This window comes from Cyprinus carpio, chromosome A1, assembly GCF_018340385.1.
Source record: "Cyprinus carpio isolate SPL01 chromosome A1, ASM1834038v1, whole genome shotgun sequence".
NCBI lineage: Eukaryota > Metazoa > Chordata > Actinopteri > Cypriniformes > Cyprinidae > Cyprinus > Cyprinus carpio.
Window position 1 is genome coordinate 9580864 of NC_056572.1, and position 17524 is coordinate 9598387.

The 17524-nt window shown below is 33.9% G+C and overlaps 1 long non-coding RNA gene across 1 annotated transcript; it reads left to right on the forward strand.

Annotated features, from left to right (window-relative positions):
- The first annotated feature begins 1022 nt into the window (after positions 1-1022).
- Positions 1023-3298, forward strand: LOC109055833. The gene is made up of 5 exons (XR_006156764.1): positions 1023-1415; positions 1610-1702; positions 2584-2637; positions 2757-2875; positions 3022-3298. It is a non-coding gene; the product is annotated as an uncharacterized LOC109055833 (long non-coding RNA).
- Positions 3299-17524: the final 14226 nt, after the last annotated feature.

The window sequence follows — 17524 nt, forward strand, 5'->3', positions numbered from 1 at the left end:
CTGTCTGCATGCCATGTAACTGACATCAGAAGCCAGAGTTGATAAGACACTACAGACACCAGCAAAGTAGGTACTGGGAAAAGAGCCCCAGGCCAGCATCTGTAATAGACTTTGGGGCTCATGGGCCCATGGACTCCGTGAAAGTGGGATGAAGATCGCAAGATGGCCATTTATGACTGAAGTCAAAGACTTCTAACATGTCAGGGTAGTGCAAGCTTGTTTTACTCCATTCAGGCTGTCTGGCTCTCTGGCTGTCTCTGTTCTAAATGCCCTCTGTGTACTGGTATTGTCATTCTGTATTTAGGCTATGTTAGGGGAGTGGGCCTATGCATGATGTGAACTGGCTGCATTGTACTTTTGCCAAATCATTCCTCTGACCAAAACATGATGATCATATAGTGGGATGTTGTACAATCATAAACATTACCTGATGAGTTTATCACAGACTTGGGCATGTGCACCATGCACTTTTGGACTAAAACAGATACATCAAATCAATGTTTTCTTTGCACCAATTTTTAGGTGAAAAGGTGAAAGGATTTTCATTTATAAAAAAAAAAAATAATAATCTTTGGGCAAAAAAAAAAAAACTTCGTTAGGTTAGCAAATGCTGTTATGCTTTTTTTTCATAACACTAGCTAAGCTTTACGTTTTACGCACCTAATTGCACTTACTCTTAACAGTAGCTCTGTTTATAATGATGACTTTAGTTGTCAAGGCACAAATTGCATCTCTGAGGACATTAAAGTTTTCTAAGTCTAAGTCTAAGGTAATAAGCCATTGCTCAATCAATTTGTCTTTTATTGATATTTTTTTGGCTAAGTTACTGTGTCCCTTATCTTTCTGTTTTTGTATATTATAGAGAATCCAGATACAGCAGGACAGGATGATTAGTGAAAACAGGAAGAAAGTGTGGTCAATATGTCAGTTTCATGATTACCAATGTAAATAATTTGTTAATATGTTTGTTTGTTAATGTGTATGATTTTAATTGTTGCATACATTCGGTTCGCTTATATGTTCCCAAGCATTAAAAGGTACATATATGTACCTTTTTCTTTAAAGGTTAAGGTACAATATCAAGAGCCAGCCCTGATTGGCTGCTTGATTTTCAAATGAAAAGAACGTCCAGTTGGCGGTCTTTCTTTCGGCGGAGACGAAGTCATAGCACGTAACAGGGCAGTAAAATCAGCAGTGTAATATTTGCAGTGTTAAAAGTTATTAATTCCCAAAGATTTGAATTAACAATCCACAGTGTTAAACAGTACTCGTGTTCAGTGTTGTTATATGGTGTAATTTCACTTTTACACTAAAAGTGCGAAATAAAAGACCCGCCGAATTGTCTGGACTCCGCCCTTCAATGACTGCTGCCTCGCGAAGCGACAACGCCATCTTTTCTTCGAGCGACCGAGACGGTAAGCTGGACTGCTTTTCTCTTGATAAAAGTACACTGGAAAAACATTTTTGTTGATGATTTAAGTCGAAATATGATTTGGTGGTGAACACATTTAGAAATTACTAACCGCGAGTGTTTTGTCAGGTTCAGTGTTAAGTTCGTTCGTTAGTTTATGTTATAACGTTATATGCTTTACGCTTCTTTTATTTTTAGTTGGTCGACACGTCCTCTCGCCTCTGTTTCCTCCTCGGCCTGGGGTTACTGCGAATCTGGCGCTGAAGACTGAAGCTGCTAACGTTATATTCGGTAGGTTTTCTACTAAAATGAGAGAATTCATCAAATGGTAAATGAATTTGTTTTTGAAAGGATTGAGTGCGGCATTTCGCTGTTTCCATGCTTTGAAACGGTAATAGTGTGACTGTTAAACATTACGCGCTAACGTCTTTTTTGTGACGCACAACACCGTGTAGAAGTGTCCGTCTCGTCGCTGCAGATGTGCAGTCTTTCTGCAGACAGAGCTGCTATAACGAGGAACATTTACCAAAAATTTGATTGACGTTATCTAATGCAAAAGTCTGAAATTAGAGGACTTTTTAAAAACTTCTATTCGCTACTGTCTTGCGTTGCTTGTTCTCAGAGCTGAATATCATGTCTATCGTGTCGTCATATCTGCGTCAAGACACAAACGCGCTTCCGTGAAGTGTTTCTTATGACAAGTAACGTTTCGTTTATGCAAGTATCGTGAAAGTACGCAGCCCCGCACGTCACTTGTAGGAGAAAAACATACAATCCGTCCCGTCAGTTTGTAAACCGTACTCACGAATTCTTAAACTGTTCCCTCGGTTTAACAAAAAGTGTCGGTTTATAAACTGACGGGACGGATTGTATGTTTTTTCTCCTACAAGTGACGTGTAGGGCTGCGTATGAATGTGAGTTAAATGTAGGTGAAACTGTAAATCTTCAGTTGTGTTTCAAAGATAACAAAAGTCTTGGCTGAGTAAACTGATGAACTTTTCAGTTTTTAACGAATCCTGTAATAAAAGTATATGGCCATATGTGTCAGCCGAGATGCTTGCTAATGTCAGGTTGTGAACAGAGCCACTGTGTGACTACACAATCAACTTAGCAGAATGGTTCCTGAGAGAGACGTTGTCATTAATTGTTTTTTCTTTTCTTTTTTTTTCAAGAAGCCTCAGAAGACCTTCAAGGATCCAGTTGACCTCTGAATCAGCTGTTAAGAAGTATGAAACAGATTGTCTAAGTTTAGGCTATATTTCAGAATAAGAATATCTATATTCATGTTGTATCTATATTCTGTGTTCATGCATTTTTTGCTGAATTTGTCATATCTGTTATTTAGAATGGGACAGTATATTGCTTCAATTGGTCTCCTACTTCATTTGATTCCACCGTCATTACAAGGCTGCAAGGGATCTGGAAAAATGTCATCCTGTCAAGCTGAAAAACATCTTCAAAAAGGTACATTTGGACATTTCTGTCAATACCTATTGTCTGCCTAAAAATATTGCCAAATGGGTTGTATATGAAAAACACATTTAATATAAAAAAAAAAAAAAACAGTTGGAGAGCTGACCTTGAGTGTTACTTTTGTCTTTTATCTGCAGGCACTAACAAGAACAGCTTGATTGCAGAGAAGATACCACACAGCCATACACGCTCACTGATGGGACGATGAGGAACATCATTCATGGATGCTACACAACTCAAATCTACACGTCATATTTGTTCATGTCTAGGTAAATTTGATGATTTTGTGTTTTATTAATTACTTTGTTTCTGTGCAACACTTAATGAATGTGACTGACTAATTAACCTCTACACATCTGGTATATGCTTTAAAGTTGCCACTTTGCCCATTTGTTCAATAAATGTTGAAATGTATACATCTGTCTGAAGACTTTCCTGATTTTATGTCTATCCTTTTACATTAACTTTATTTTTATCATATTTAACATTATTTTTTTTTGTTTGCACTGAAAAGAGGACATTATTAATTACGCTTAAAACAACAGCAGAGGTGTTAAATACCCCATAGTGTAAAATTTGAACAGCAATAGCATGTGTAACACTTTACACTTGGAGTGTAATTTTTCTAGACATTGTTTAAAATGAAATGTAAAATGTGAAAATGAAAAGGATTTAATTAAATTCTGATTTTAATTCAGTGTGTTATATTTATATTTATATATATATATATATATATATATATATATATATATATATATATATATATATATATATTTATATTTATTTATATATATATATATATATATATATATATATATATACACACACACACACACCTTTAGAAATAACTGCTAAATACAAAACTTAGTTCTAGAATTTGCATTCAGAGATAGTTTGACAGCAATTCCAACACAGCACATATGAGACCAGATTGAAAAAGCTGAAATGAACCTATGTATACACTGCAGAACAAATATTCCTCTGAAGAGTGTCTGACATGTATGTCTTGGATAGTTAATTTTAATTACTATCAAAAATGCTTTTGGAAAATATACCTCATACATTAATGGCAGAAGTCTATAGATATATTGGATACATTGTTTTATAGTAAATAAAAGAAACTATGTAAACTCCATACAGTAATAGGAAAAGTATGTAGATATATCGGATAGCTGCTTTAAATTAAAACAAAGTTTATATAAAGTGAACTATGAATTATTGGGAAAAGTTTGTAGATATATTGGATAGTTGCTTTTTAGTCTTATAAAACAAAGTTTATATAAGTGAACTCCATAAACTAATGGGAAAGGTGTGTAAATGTATTGGATAATTGCTTTTAATTACTATAAACATTTTTTTTTATATAAAGTGAACTCCATGAATTTATGGAAACAGTATGTAGATATATTGGATAGTTGCTTTTAAGTATTATAAAACAATGTTTATATAAAGTAACCCTATACATTAATGGGAGAAGAATGTATATAAATTGGATAGTTGCGTTTAATTACTATAAAAGTGAGTTTATTCAAAATAAACCCCATACATTAATAGAGAAAGTCTGTAAATATATTGGATAGTTGCTTTTAATTACTATAAAAGTATGTTTATTCAAAGTAAACCCCATACATTAATGGGGAAAGTATGTAGATATATTGGATAAATGCTTGTAATTACTGTCAAATATTGTTTATATAAAGTAATGACTATAAAAAAATATGGCTTTGCAAGCTATTTTAATGTGATCTTATTTTTTCTACAGTTCAAAAAAACAAAATTTAACAGGAATTTAATATTAATATATTTGATAATCCCATAAAATAAAAACCTAAAGCTTTTAAAATACGGTATTTTAAGTAATGTTATGTAATTTTTGTGTGTTTTTTACATCTAAAAATCTGTACTTTGACAGGGAATTCTTGTGGATGTAATTGATAATGTTACGAATTTACCAAAGAATACTGTGTAAAAACAGAAGACTTTAATTAATTGTATAATTTTAAGGTATTTCTACAATAATCTCCAGTTTATATGCAGATTTATTCATTTGTTTAACATTCTACAGACGTTTTTTTATGAGATTTTCTTTTCATTCTTTAGCAGTGGAACGGTAAAAATACAGAAAATGTTTACAGTAAATATCTGTATTTAAAAAACAGAATTATTCCGTAGAATAACTTAAGGTTTTTTACTGTAATTTGACGGTAAGTGTTTGGCAACTTTGCTGCCAGACTTTTTACCGTTTTTTTTACGATTGTTTTTTTACATGCATTTACCTTAAATTTAAGGTTTCACAGTAAAAAAACACATAGTTGTCTTAATTTTAAATATGTGAATTTTCTTGTCTTTTTACATAGAATTTAATGTAATTTAACATTCAAGCCAATTAAACAAAAGAATAATCCTGTAAAAAAGCCTATAATTTCTCATTATATGAATTTACAGATTATTACTTTTATTTTATGGTTAATGTTTTTAATAAAAGTTTTTTTCTGTCCTGAATGGAGAGACAAAATTAGAAAGTTAGAGACAAAGATATATTTGGCATTTTCTCGAAAAATTTTAGAAAATATTAAGTATTTTAGTAGTACATTCAGTACCCTGCTAATAATATTGGTATTAAATGGCTAGCACAGACTTAAAAGCATTATAAAAGTAATATGCATAGCATAGCTTAATATGGTAATTTGACAAATATTTGAGTTCATATTGAGATCTCAGACTTTTCATTACAGACTTTGTTTTTTTTGCCAAATCACAACACAGTTTGAAGCAGATCTTCTCTACATGAGACATTGTCAAGAGAAAAGAAATGTCAATTTGATCTCAATTTAATCTAATTGCTAAGAAACAACCAAAATATTAAAGAGATCTACAGTAGGTTTTACAGTAATATCTGAGTTTACCTACATAAGTGACTCAGAACAAACATAGTACGTTGTCAAGTTTATTGCACAAAGCAAATATTTTTCTGCAGGAAATGCTGAGCGAATGTGGTGGAAGACGAAACTTGAAATTCATTATAGCATCTATAAAGACAGCCTTTATGCTTTTAATGTAAAACTAGACACAGCTAGACAGAGTTTCTTCTCAAACCTTATAAACAGTAACTTAAACAACACTCGTACTCTTTTTGCTACTGTTAAGAGACTGACAAACCCCCCAAGTCAGATTCCCAGTGAAATGCTCTCAGACAGCAAATGCAATGAGTTTGCTTCCTTCTTTTCTGAGAAGATCCTCAATATCAGGAAGGCAATTAGCACATCCTCAAGTAATGCAGGGGTCAGACAGATTCAGCTGCAATATCAAAAAGATACTATGTCTATTTTTGAAGCAATTGATAGCAAAATTTTGGAAGAAATAGTGCAGCATCTAAAATCGTCAACCTGCTATCTTGACACACTTCCCACATCTTTTTTCAAAAGTGTGCTTAACTGTTCAGAAGCAGATCTCTTAGAAGTGGTGAACGCCTCACTTCTTTCTGGGACATTTCCAAACTCACTGAAAACTGCAGTTGTTAAGCCCCTCCTGAAAAAGCGCAATCTTGATTAACACCATTTTGAGCAATTATAGACCAATATCAAATCTTCCTTTTATAGGCAAAATTATGGAAAAGGTACTTTTTAATCAGCTGAACAAATACTTAAACTCAAATGGATATCTGGACAATTTTCTATCTGGTTTCCGATTGCATCACAGCACAGAGACAGCACTCATTAAGATAATAAATGATATTCACTTAAATTCTGACTCTGGCAAAATATCAGTCCTGGTATTGCTAGATCTCAGTGCTGCGTTTGACACTGTCGATCATAACATACTACTAGAGGGAATGGAAAATTGGGTCGGGCTTTCTGGGATGGTACTCAAATGGTTTAGGTCATACTTAAATGGGAGAGGTTATTTTGTGAGTATAGGAGAGCATAAGTCTAAGTGAACGTCCATGACATGCGGAGTCCCACAAGGCTCAATTCTTGCACCGCTCTTGTTTAGCCTGTATATGCTCCCAATAAGTCAAATAATGAGAAAAAACCAAATTGCCTATCACAGCTATGCTGATGATACGCAGATTTACCCAGCCTTATCTTCAAATGACTACAGCCCCACTCCCTCTGCCAATGTATTGATGAAATTAATAGTTGGATGTGCCAGAACTTTCTTCAGTTAAACAAGGAAAAGACTGAAGTCATTGCTAAAACATTAGCCACTTTTAAATCTAGACTCAAAACTCATCTGTTTAGTTATGCATTTATTGAATGAGCACTGTGCGATGTCCGAACTGATTGCACTGTATTTTATGTAAAATCATTTTCTATTTTAACTGTTTTAAATTCATTTTAAATCAACGTTTCAATAATTTTTAAAGTTTTTAAATTCCTTGTTTTACTTTGTTATTATTATATTTTTTTTCTTTCATGATTATTTTACTTTCTTTTATGTAAAGCACTTTGAATTACCATTGTGTATGAAATGTGCTATATAAATAAACTTGCCTTGCCTTGCCTTGCCTTAAGCAGCTTTTAGCCCGTGTCAAATATAAAAAGGAAAGAAAAGATAAGAAAAAATAAATAAAAATACACCTTCTCTACATGAGATGAGGTTTTTAGCTGGGTGAAAAGTGCTAGGGCACTTCACATCCTCTTTTACATGAACATTTTGACTAAAATGACAAAACAGAAATTCAAGACAGAAGTGAGTGAGAGTGTAAAAACCGAAACAACTGAAACAGAACAATTGCTGTCTTGAAGAATCACGATCGAAGCTCATTGGTATTGATCATAATTTATTTTGATTGTGAATCTTGACTGTACAGTCTTGACTGTACAGTACTGCTGAAGAATAATGATACATTTTGCTAATTATTTAGCCATGTTTGGAGGCAACATGGTTGTGCGATAAGCCTACATTTCTCAGCATTCTCTGTAGCATTACAAGATTGATAAAGTACACAGAAAGTACACAGATACATCAATTACAAACGTAATGCACAATCATTGGCCCTAATTTGTTGCTTTTTTTCAGTGAAGTGAAATTTATCTTTTTTAACTGGGAATTTTTGTATGCAAAAAACTACTTTGTATTCATGTTTAAGAGGTAGCAGCCTTACACTACAAAACTATTTTATAAATCCCAACACTCTATTCTGCATGCAAATGGAAGCTGATATTATTAAAGTGAAACATCAGTTGCTCCCGTTAGATTTGCACAAATTATATTTATTCTTCATTCCGTTGCATTAACACTAAAAAGTCTTTGTTGGTTAGAAATTTTAAACTGTGTATCCATTTTATTCTTACCAAAATCATCTGAATGCACATCGCACAGAAAAATGAAAATGTCCTGAAAATTAACATCTTTTTAAATTCAAATTCAAATTTTAAACCATTGCTTCTGGTCAAAAGTCCATAATCCATATTAATGCTTCCTCCACTGAAAAAGTCCACCCCCTGTTGTCCTTTCACACCACAATCCACCCACATATTTGTTTATAACCGTTTTGGACTGTTTTCGCTTGTAAACTTTATTCGATCTGTGCAGATTTTTCTCTTGATTTAGTCAAGACAAACGCACGGCTTTTGACTTCATATGAAGTTAATTGGTGGACTGGAGTTGTGTGGATTACTTGTGAATTATTATGTTTTATCAGTTGTTTGGACTCTCATTCTGACGGCACCCATCCACTGCAAAGGATCCATTGGTGAGCAAGTGATGTACTGCTAAATTTCTCCAGATCTGTTCCAGTGAAGAAGAAAAAAACTCATATATATCTTGGATGGCCTGAAGGTGAGTAAATTTGCAGCATTTTTTTACTTTTGGATAAACTATTCCTTTAAGTAGGAACATCCCAAGAAGGACAGCAATAGTTCAGATACCCGGTCAGTGAGGTGAAGGTCTGTTGGGATAGATAACCAAACAGAGATATACAGCAAGAGAAGGTCTTTTTCACAGCTGAGAATACTCTATTTTTCGACACTCAATGCGAAAACTACCCCGCTGCCAGTGAGAAAATTACCTGCTTCGTAGCACAGGGAATAAGAACCCTATTCCAGACCTATCTACAAGATATGCTTTCATGCACCTACAGTATGTAATTGCATTTCTAAATGAACCACTTGTATTAGTAAGCTTGGTAACCACCAAGCCATTTGACCACTTGTGTACAACAGCCATTTGCATATGCCACCTGCAAAGACCAAGAACATTTGAAATATGGTAATACTGGCATGCAGGGGGGTGTCTTCTCATTTTCATCTTTTTCCTCAAGCAACCTACAGATGTCTAACTTTGGGAACTGAAAGGTGAGTGAGCGAGGCATTGTAAATGACTCAGTTCTACCATGTGTCACAAGTTATTTCTTTGACAGGCACCTGTCATATTGCATTGCTCCTTGCAATACTGCTATGTAGAGCATGGATGTAACCACATATTAAGGACTGGGGAGGGTGGATTTATGAATCAGCCATTGAAAAAAAAAATCTTGGTGTCTAGGGTGGGTAAAGTAGCCAATGCTTGTTGAAAGAAAAATATTGTAAAGAAATTGCAGTTCACAAATGCATGTTTCTACACAATTCATCATAGAAGCTGTTTCCAAATGACAGAAGACAGTTCAGTTTGCACTAAGAGTGTGATATCTCTGCCAGAGAAATATGGGCTATTAAATTAGAACCAGAATATATTTCTGTTTACTGTAGACAGCCTAGTTTCTTCAGCTCAAGATAGTACAGTGGTATTTCCATGTAATGTTGTTTTTGATTACTTAGACTCAAAGAAAAACTGATTAAATAAATAAATAAAAGCTGCCTTGGCATATAATATAATATAATATAATATAATATAATATAATATAATATAATATAATATAATATAATATAATATAATATAATACAATATAATATAATACAAAGAACTAAAATTACTAAAACAAAATAAATTAATATTAAAATTAAAAGTAAGTAGAAATATAAAAAAATAAATAAAAGAACTTATAACAATGAAACTAATAAATAAAATTAAAACTGAAATTGAAACTAAAATATTAAAAAGTACTATAATACAATTCAATCAAATCACTACAACTAAACCTGAAATAAAATAAAATAAATGCAAACATTAAAATATAAATTAAAACAACAAAATTAAACAATCAATAAAAAATTACTAAAACTTATAATAAAATGAAAACTGAATATATAAAAATAATGAAAATAATTTAAATATAAAAAATCACCATAATAGTATATAAATAATACTAAAATAAAATAAGTTGAAATACTAAAATTACTAAAACTAAAATAAAAATACTCAAAAGATAAGTACAAATAATAAAAAACAAAAGAACTAAAGCACATAACATTTCTAAAACTTGTAATTAAAAGATAAAAAAATATATATAAAAATAAAAGATAATTCAAATATTGAAAGAAAATTATATAATAGTATATACATAATACTAAAATAAAAAAAATTAAAAATCCCAATTTTACCTGTTACACAGTACAGAATTACCATGTTTTTCTGGACATGAACTATGTTAAAACCATTATTTTGGCGGCATTTAACATGATTTTATGATTTTGTGGTTTTCTGCCTGGCTATTTACAAAAAAAAAAAATTCCCTTTCAGTGCATTGGTGTAGTACATATCAAAGTACCATTGGTAAGACCATCTGACACATCACTGTACCATGGTAACATTATGTATGTTCAGGGTAATTGAATCAGAATCTTCAATGTTTTGGTACACAAGCAGATCATGACGGGAAGTATGGAAGTGTTTTATTCCATTAGTGCAAACACACACACACAGATTGTTATCTCCATCAGTAAGCCTGCTAAGTGGCATCCGCAGGTTAAGTGTCAATTTCAATGCATTTTCTTCGGCTGAGCTCTAAGTTCTGCCATGCTCATCAGTAGAAATCATCCTCGATTAGGGCTGAAGGGGATTTGATCCCCAGTAATCCAGATTTACATTCATGGGTCTGGCTATTTCAATGGCATTATCATCCTTAGTGTGGATAATGCCAGCGGGGCGCTTAACCCCACAAACTCTTTGATGGCTTTGCTGACTAATGTGCTTGGGGTGATGCTGGTGCAGACATCATAGACTCTAACAAAGACACAATACTACACAGATATTAGTATAAGTATGGAAAACAAAGGGTGTTTCATCACAGTTCATAGTTCAGTCATGGATATAATGACTGAAGCAGCTGGAAAGAAAATAACAAATGAGATATTTTTAATATCTGAATTACTTCTCTTAGAAGGAAAAGATTAAAATGGAGAGCAAACAAAGACATTTGTCTAATTATGGGTTTCTCAAATGTTCTCCTGAGAAAAAGACTCCCAGTAATCTTAATGATCAAATGTCTCAACTATGTCTCAAACTGTGCTCAGATTTGTAAAGAGACCAAAATCTGATATCAAAATCAGATTTTAATCAGTTCCAATTTAAGTATTTACTTTGTTTCAGGTGTTTTTCCTGAAATGTCTTAGAAGAAATAAAAATAGATTTAAATAAGACAATTGTTGACATGCAGTGAAAATACAGAGCTATTAAAAGTATGTTATTGAAATAAGAATCTTATGCTCACCAAGGCTGCATTTAGTCGATCAAAAATACAGTGAACAGTAATACTGTGAAATATTCAAATGTTTGGGGTGATAATTATTTTTTTTATTTATGAAAGAAGGCTTTAGTCAATTGACAAAAATACAGTAAAAATAACAGCAAAGTTCAAAATAGCTTCTCTATTTGAATATTTCAGTGTCATGTGGTCCTTCAGAAATCATTCTAATATGCTGATTTGCTGCTCAAGAAGCATTTCTTATTTTCATTTATTATATTAAAAAAAAAGTTCTGCTGCTTTTTTATGGAATTTATTTTTATTTTATTATTATTTATTTTATTTTTTATTTTTTGGAAACTATGATACTTTTTTCAAGATTTTTTGATAAATAGAACGTTCATAAGAACAGTTTTTAATTTAAAATATCATTTACTGTAACTTTTGATCAATGTGTCCTTGCTGAATAAAAGTATTAATTTCTTCAAAGATATATATCTTATTGCTTCCAAAACTTTAATGTAAATCTCAAGCAAAACTCTCCACTTCCTATGTATTTGATCTAATTTCTATTTAGAAGATGAGAAGTGAGAAAAGTTAAAAAATTTCAAGATGTACTCGAGTATTAAATTTTCAAATTCGTCCTACAGTAGGTCAAACAATTTAAGCTGTTAACATTAATTTTTTACCTCTATACTCTTACTTACAGTACATCTCCTGAGCCATGAAAGAGCAACCTCACAGTGGGAATTTCCTTTTAGGTCGAACAGACATGGCTGTCCCAAAATAGATCATGGGAGTCATGCCACTTTGATTGCGGTTTTGAAAATCAGCCATAAAGATGAAGAGACAAAGCCGCTCTCAGCTCACTTCCCATCTGAGCACCACATGCTCTTATGCTGCGTCAAATAACCTTCCAAGCTTTGGTATGAATAAATGCTGTTGTCTTTCAGATCTGTTTTCTGGTGAATGCAGCATTCTAAAGCTTGCAGACCGCAGTCGTTTCGGATTTATTGACCACTTGCTTCTGATCCCCAACAGCAGAAACCGAGCTACGCTGTGACAGTGCTGTCAATGGGTGCTGACCTCTGCTGCCTGCTTTAGTCAGAGCGATAACCCCTGTGGACAGCGTTGTTTCCTGCAGGGCCGATTCAGGGATCTAATGGGGGCAGGCTCAAGGCACAATCGATACTCAAATAGGTTGCATTTCAGACTCTCTACACATTGCAGGTTAAATAGTAGGGGTGGGAATCTATGAGTATCTTACGATTTGATTCGATTATGATTCAGAGGCCCACAATTCGATTCGATTACGATTAACAATGCATCGATACATCACAATGTTGTCATACATCCTGTACATCTAATAGGGCCTTCTTATTGTGCGTAAGAAGGTTTAATAAGCTAACGGAGGAGTTATTAGGTATTTAAGCCTGGCTGTAAATGTGCAATGCTGATGTTCCATAGCTCTGTGGATACTTAAAGGAATAGTTCACCAAAAAAAGGCATTATTTACTCACACCCATGTATTTCCAAACCTTTCTTTCTTTGGTGGAACATAAAATAAGGTAATGTGAGAAAAGGTGGGGGATTTATTTATTGTTATGATTTTTTTATTTTATTTTATTTTTTTTATTTTTTTTACAGCGTAGCACACTCCATTGTGAGATGTAATATTCAATACAGTGTGTTGTGGTTGTGTACTGCCCATTTTGCCCAATTTAGTGGGTCATCTGGGTATTTTAGGCATACAACAAACAAAATTATATAGCAGTGCACATAAGCCAGAAATAGTACATGAAATATTGTAGTTTGAAATTCCTAGCACACCCTTTGTGTTGTTCTCTGTATAGTCCCTCTATGGTGAAAGTTTCTGTTGAGAGTGTGTATTGTGGCTGTGAGTTCAGCACAGAGTCTTTTAGGTATGGAAACCTTCGTGTGTTAGGTCTTAAGGTTCCCGCTGGTAAAGTCCAGTATCTGCTTGACCCTACGCCCTGCACAGACGCTCACTCTCAACCTCACTACCCTTCTCCACAGGAAACACTCATCCACTCTTACTTGCTTTAGAAGCAGCCGAGGCTGAGCAACAGAGCTCTAGTGTGGCAATACATGCAGGGTACAATGTGGCATACTGTACTAACCATCTGTGAGTATGAGAGTCTATGTGCATGTACTTTTCATTCTCTAAATACAGTATAACAGAGCTGTGTTTGTGATGCAGTATGTGTAGTACTGTTGTAGTCTGTGTTTTTGACTGTAGCTCTGTTCCAAAATCTTGTGAGATGCCTATGGGCAGCATTTTAAGCTATCATTAGATCTGTTTCCATTTAAAGTTGTGACTTTAACGTATGAGTAAAATTGGAATATTGCATAAAACATTTGTGAATAAAGCACCGTTTCCATCCAATGAGTTCAAGAAAACAAAATAGTCACTTCCTGCTAAACTGGCACCATATATTAGTAAGAAAAATGGAAGTTGCTGCATCCAGAGAAGCCACTGTGGCTCTTTTTTTGTATATAATAGACGCAATAAATGCTGTCATGTTATCTTGTGTTCAGAGGTGGATTCCTGATCTTTGGGAATACATTCGTTTGAGACAGTTCTGGTAGGTAATTACACCAAATCTCTGTGATGACAGACTTTGACTTTTTGACGTTTCAGTATGACTAAACCAACAGATACTGTGCAGTAAGATCAGTCCGCTGGTTAGTCCCAAATTTTGCATAAAAATATGTGGATGGAAACATAGCTATAGGTTCCAAAAATCAGCATAAATATTATTGTAATTAATTATAATACAAATTGTTTCTCACCAAATTAGCATATTGATTATTTCTGAGGGACAATGTGACACTGATGCCTGGAGTAATGGCTACTAAAATTCAGCTTAACTATCACAGGAATAAATTTCATTTGAAAATAAAGTCACATTTTTTTGTCAAATTATCAAAGACTTCTTTCAAAAACATTTAAAAAAACTTACCAACCCCAAACTTTTGAACGATAATGCATGTGTTTGTATGCTTTAAAGAGTATTGTGTCAATAGCTTAGCAACATGATGCGGAACATTTCCTTATAGAAGGCAGCTGCCAATGTTGACAGCAAGCTCACAGGTTTTGCTGCAGAGCTGGTGTGTGCATTTGTTCTGTGCGTTATGCTGTGTGTGTATGTGTGCATGCCTTGTGACAGCACAGAAGACTTAAGACGGATGTATCAGGGAGTTGGAGTGCAGGGGTAATCAGTGGAAGAAAGTGAGAGAAGGCCAGTTCACTCCTACGCATCAGACTTGCAGTTTTTCCCGCTCCTGCAAAGCAGTGATATCAGCCATCTGAACACAGACTACACAGATCCATCACTTCATATTTTATTATTAAAGGAATAGTCCACCATGCTGTCGCTGTTCACTCGCCTTCATGTCGTTACTAGTCTGTTTGACTCTCTTTCTTCTGTGGAGCACAAAAAGAAAAATTCTGAATTCTACTGGTCACTCTTTTCCATGCAATTACAATAAATAAAGACTGTAATGAGAGTTTTCAAACTTAAAAACAATATATACAAAAGCAACATAATATATATACATCTTATGCAAGTATTTCACTCAATGGAATGCATCATTCTGTGGGTTATAAATGGAAATATTTGCTGGTTTATTTGTTTTATTACAAAACTGACATTTTACCACAATTAAACTTAGAGCAAAATGTACATTTATTCTAACGGTCATATGTTATTTGCGCAATACATTCCCATTTAAAAGTTTGGGTAAGATTTGGGTCTTATTTCTTATCAACACATTTAAATGGGGTTTTCAAAGTGATGCCATAGAAGAGCCACTTTTTCCACTGTAAAGAATCATTTGTGCAGTGGAACAGTTCCATGGATGTTAAAGGTTCTTCATAGAACCCTCACTGTCAATAAAGAACCTTTATTTTTTAAGATTTGTGGCTGCATTTATTTAAGCAAATTACTGTAATACGGTAATAACAGTGTTATTATTCAAATACTATTACTACTACTATTACTATTATGAAATACTATTACAAGCTGGTACAAACCCGATTCCAAAAAAGTTGGGACACTGTACAAATTGTGAGTAAAAAAGGAATGGAATAATTTACAAATCTCATAAACTTATATTTTATTCACAATAGAATATAGATAACATATCAAATGTTGAGAGCGAGACATTTTGAAATGCCATGAAAAATATTGGCTCATTTTGGATTTCATGAGAGCTACACATTCCAAAACAGTTGGAACAGGTAGCAATAAGAGGCAGGAAAAGTAAAATGTACATATAAGGAACAGTTGGAGGACCAATTTGCAACTTATTAGGTCAATTGGCAACATGATTGGGTATAAAAAGAGCCTCTCAGAGTGACAGAAGTCAAGATGGGCAGAGGATCACCAATTCCCCCAGTGCTGCGGTGAAAAATAGTGGAGCAATATCAGAAAGGAGTTTCTTAGAGAAAAATTGCAAAGAGTTTGAAGTTATCATCATCTTCAGTGCATAATATCATCCAAAGATTCAGAGAATCTGGAACAATCTCTGTGTGTAAGGGTCAAGGCCGGAAAACCATACTGGATGCCCGTGATCTTCGGGGCCTTAGACGGCACTGCATCACATACAGGAATGCTACTGTAATGGAAAACACAACATGGGCTCAGGAATACTTCCAGAAAACATTGTTGGTGAGCACAATCCATCGTGCCATTCGCCGTTGCCGGCTAATACTCTATAGGTCAAAAAAGAAGCCATATCTAAACATGATCCAGAAGCGCAGGCGTTTTCTCTGGGCCAAGGCTTATTTAAAATGGACTGTGGCAAAGTGGAAAACTGCTTTGTTGTCAGCCGAATCAATATTTGAAGGTTCTTTTTGGAAAACTGGGACACCATGTCATCCGGACTAAAGAGGACAAGGACAACCCAAGTTGTTATCAGCGCTCAGTTCAGAAGCCTGCATCTCTGATGGTATGGTGGTTGCATGAGTGCGTGTGGCATGGTCGGCTTACACATCTGGAAAGGCACCATCAATGCTGAAAGGTATATCCAAGTTCTAGAACAACATATGCTCCCATCAAGACGTCGTCTCTTTCAGGGAAGACCTTGCATTTTCCAACATGACAATGCCAGACCACATACTGCATCAATAACAACATCATGGCTGCGTAGAAGAAGGATCCGGGTACTGAAATGTGCAGCCTGCAGTCCAGATCTTTCACCCATAGAAAACATTTGGTGCATCAAAGAGGAAGATCCGACAAAGAAGACCTAAGACAGTTGAGCAACTATTAGACAAGAATGGGACAACATTCTTATTCCTAAACTTGAGCAACTTGTCTCCTCAGTCCCCAGATGTTTGCAGACTGTTATAAAAAGAAGAGGGGATGTCACACAGTGGTAAACATGGCCTTGTCCCAACTTTTTTGAGATGCGTTGATGCCATGAAATTTTAAATCAACTTATTTTTCCCTTAAAATAATACATTTTCTCAGTTTAAACAATTGATATGTCATCTATGTTGTATTCTGAATAAAATATTGAAATTTGAAACTTCCACATCATTGCATTCTGTTTTTATTCACAATTTGTACAGTGTTCCAACTTTTTTGGAATCAGGTTTGTATAAATATTCTCTAAATTCTGAATTCTCTAAAATTTGATTCAGGATTTGTTGATGAATAGAAAGGTCAAAAGAACAGCACTTATTTTAAATAAAATTTTGCAACAATGTAAAAGTATTTAAAATTCTATATATATATATATAATATATATATATATATATATATATAGACAATTTAGTCAAAACAACAGACAAATAACAGAATAGATGCATTTTAACTACACCTTCTAATTCTGTGAATTATTTATTTACAATTAACCTGTTTAGATTAAATAAATCTTGCAAATGCTGATGTTCCGATGAAAAGACAAGATGAATGATGGCATTACCACTCAATAACCACATTGAGATGAGACTGAATGTGGTCAGTCAATGTGGTCAATCAATGGGGCATCTTACACCATATAACCCATTTGTGTTGGAAAGAAAAAAGAGGGGTGAGTAAATA